Genomic DNA, 3760 nt, shown 5'->3' on the forward strand with positions numbered 1-3760 from the left:
AAACAGCCCAGAATTTGTGACTGCATGGACTGTATGCAGTGAAAACACACTGTCTGTGCACCAGGAAAAAAAAAATTAAATAAAAAAATTGGTGCTTCAAACAAATGCTTGTCATGAGGAGAGAAAAAGAGGAGAATCGCTGTTTATAATTCATCATTAAAAGAGCCGTAATTGAAGTAGTCGCTGTTGGACGATAGAGGTGTTTTGACCACCATTAATGGAAAGAATGTACACATCAACCACAGTGGGACGTTTTGAATTTCATAGAAATCACATTTTATGTCCATTTGCTGTTTAAAGCACACGCCAGGTATTAAACACATTGTCAACATGCTACAATTCAATCTGTGACCAGCTGCTATAACCTGTAAGAAGTGCAAAGTAAAGGACTTCCAGAAACACTTATCTGTTCTTCTGTGTTCAACAGGCACATGTCTATTGTATGTCATGTGAGCTGAACTCTGTGCAAGCTCTAGATTCTGTATACAAGCACTCCAAAAAGTCTATAACAGCAGAGTGGCGCAGTGGAAGCGTGCTAGGCCCATAACCCAGAGGTCGAAGGATCAAAACCTTCCTCTGCTAATGCAAGTGTTTCCGTATAGCGCAGCTGTCACAGCATTGTAGTATTTCTAACAGACGTGCTTCCAGTTAAGGCTGGTTTTAGTGCTGAAGCCAATCAAAAAAAAAACTTCACCCGAAATTATACACTGTGAGCACACATTTAAAAGCACAGAATACATATAAAGTTTGTTTGTGTTATAAAAAGCCCCCAAATAAAGTTCCTGCCTCCTCATAATTTAACCACAAAGTCATTCACATCCAAATGAAATGCACAGTATTTGTTTTATAAAAAGAGCTGAGTGAAAGAGCGGAAACAATGCAAAAGCATAATGTATCATCCTACCTGCAGCTGTTTTAACTGGAACAGACTGGAGAGACAGGAGGTTATATCAGAGACAAACAACACTTAACACCCACGCACTGGCTTAAAGGTACAGATAACGTTGATTTGGAAATGCATACCTCCACAAATGGCGAACATGCACACTCATGGAGATGTATACATGAACGCACAAATGCATCAGTGGTCACAACTCTTTCCTAACTCAAACACACCTCTGCATTGTTTGTTTTTTTTTTGCTTTGCTCACTCAGATGTAATGTATTCACACTCTGATATATGCATGCAGTACTTCACAGGCTGTCTGTGTCCTCTCCTCACACAGCGATTGTTCTCTTGTAATTATAGCTGCAGCCTGTCGTGTTACTTTGACTATTCAGTGTAGTTTAAGCTGCTACATGAAACAAAGGCCAGATTTGTTGTGATACCTTGATAGTACCACAAACAAATGACAGCACGGTTGAGATGTGTGGCGGCCTCCATCCAGCACCTGTGTAATTATAATTCATCATAGCTAAACAACAGAGCTTCCCATTACCATCATATAAAGGCTTTTTTGGTCACCTCTGACAAATTGTGATCACTCATGCAGACACTTTTAAAATGAACTATTTTGAAAAAAAGCTGACAGCTGAAGCTTTGCTGAGGTTGATCTAGCAGAGGATGGTTTTGATCCATCGATCTCTGGGTTATGGGCCCAACACGCTTCCGAAGCATGTCTTTTATGTTAAAGGGCTAAATTCTTGACGACTGTACATCACTGTGTTGTTCATCAAGAATTTTAAAGAACAGTGACTGCAGCAGTGTGGGGTGTTCAGATAAGCGGTAGTGTGGCCGAGTGGTCTAAGGTGCTGGATTAAGGCTTCTGTCTCTCAGGAGGTGTGGGTTTAAATCCCACCACTGCCATCTACATAATCTTTAGGAAACGTCATTGATTTGATGGGTAGAAACCCGATAGTGAACGTAAGTACTCCTGCATGCAGCAAACTGGATCACAAAATGTAGAGTTCCATTATCTTGGAAAGGAGAAGACAAATGCGTTAAGGGTGTCTTGCCTCCTTTTTTCTTTTTTAACAGAAAAGCAGCTGCTAATCCGGTCTGTTGTTTTCATCTCCACTTCAGTTAGTATATACTTTTATTGCTATCACAGATACTTTGCTGTTTGAGTAAAGCACGTGTTGTGGACAAAGCTGGCAAAGTGAACCCATAACCCAGAAGTAGAGACCTGCTGAGTGGAAGATTTTCCAAACTCCATGTCATCAACTTTTTCAACCATAACAAAGCTCTGAAGTATTTGGATGGAGCAGCTTCCACTGCCAGAACTGGCCAATACATCCAGAAGTACTTGCACTGCCTAATTTGTGGTAAAGCCTTCTAATTTGTGAACTGAACAAACTATGAGCCATGTGACACTTTTCAGTCAAAATACACGTTTTCTGAGGTCAATTCAAGAGGAAATAGTGTTTTTTTTCCAGTATCATGTGATTGAAGAAAGCACTAAAAATGTTCAGCCTTGTGAAAAACAACAACAGCAAAAATTGTTTACATACTTTAATATTACTGATAGCATGTAGATGAGAATGTACTTCTGCTTATGCAAATTTTGTCACTGTGGCACAGTACATATTCATATACACACACTGTGAAAAGGAAGTACATGCAACCCAGAGCGCTTTAAAATGTGGTTTGAGCAACCAAATCATACTGATACATGTTCTCTTTTAAAGATCCATCATCTGCAGCTTCTTTTGACAGTATATGGCAGTGGTGGGATTTGAACCCACGCCTCCTTAGATACTGGAGCCTAAATCCAGCGCTTTAGACCACTCGGCCGCACTACCTGCATTAACACCCAAAAACTATTAAATTCGGAATGCAAAAACAAAGATTTGTTAGTACAGGCTACAATAAATGTCACCATCTTTGTGGGATGTTACTGCTTCCAGCTTCCACAGCACTGAGGAGAATGAACGTCTAACTTTGGACCGTTGCCTCTTCTCTGCCCATTTGCTGGCACATTGTTACAATTCATAGTCAATCACTGCCAAGAAGTACAACAAAACATGAAATCAGTGACAGAAATGAGTGTTGTATGTTCAATAAAAAAAAAAAAAACGGAGAACCAGCTGTCAAAATGTTCCACCACAATGTCCAAAATTGCCTCAGTATTCTGTAATGGACAAGCATTTAGCTTTGTGCACAGCTCTATAGACATATGGCAGTGGTGGGATTTGAACCCACGCCTCCTCAGAGACTGGAGCCTTAATCCAGCGCCTTAGACCGCTCGGCCACACTACCTCCTGATCTTAAGAGTGTCTCTTCTTCTCATCTCTTCTTTAGAATTTCCAGCATCAACCTTATAGTGCAGCAGCTAAATTCCTAAAAGTCAGCTTAGTTCACTTCTTTCTTAAATTATAAATATAATATAACAAAAAAAAAAACACTTAGTCAGGACATCAACATTTTCTCTTTGCTTTGATGATCAGTGTCTCCAAGTAACAAGAAATCAAATACTTTCTTAAAGTTTTCACTGTGTTGCCATTCACCTGTTTTTTAAATAAACTTTTTTAATATACTTTTTAGTCCTTGCATAAGAAAAAATGAATGCCCTTTTTAAAAACTAGGCTGAAGTGAAAAGGTTTTAGGAAAAGCAAAATGCTACAAAGTGCAATGGAAGTGGGCATAATTTCCTCAAAAAATAAAATAAAATAAAATAAAGATACAAATACAAAAGGTGACCTCTATTTTTTTTCATGTATTAATCTACTCCTAGCATATAGATGCACTACACAACAAAGCAAACGTTGTCTCAAGCTAGTTTCCTTAACATGACAGTGAGTTCAATGAGATCTTCACGGG

General features: G+C 39.1%; 2 non-coding genes across 2 annotated transcripts; both read right to left on the bottom strand.

Annotated features, from left to right (window-relative positions):
* Nucleotides 1–2660: 2660 nt before the first annotated feature.
* trnal-uag (transfer RNA leucine (anticodon UAG)) lies at nucleotides 2661–2742 on the bottom strand. The gene has a single exon. It is a non-coding gene; the product is annotated as a tRNA-Leu (tRNA).
* A 375-nt stretch (nucleotides 2743–3117) lies between these two features.
* On the bottom strand, nucleotides 3118–3199 carry trnal-aag (transfer RNA leucine (anticodon AAG)). Its single transcript has one exon. It is a non-coding gene; the product is annotated as a tRNA-Leu (tRNA).
* Nucleotides 3200–3760: the final 561 nt, after the last annotated feature.

The sequence above is a fragment of the Amphiprion ocellaris genome, chromosome 13 (genome assembly GCF_022539595.1).
Source record: "Amphiprion ocellaris isolate individual 3 ecotype Okinawa chromosome 13, ASM2253959v1, whole genome shotgun sequence".
Classification (NCBI taxonomy): Eukaryota; Metazoa; Chordata; class Actinopteri; family Pomacentridae; genus Amphiprion; species Amphiprion ocellaris.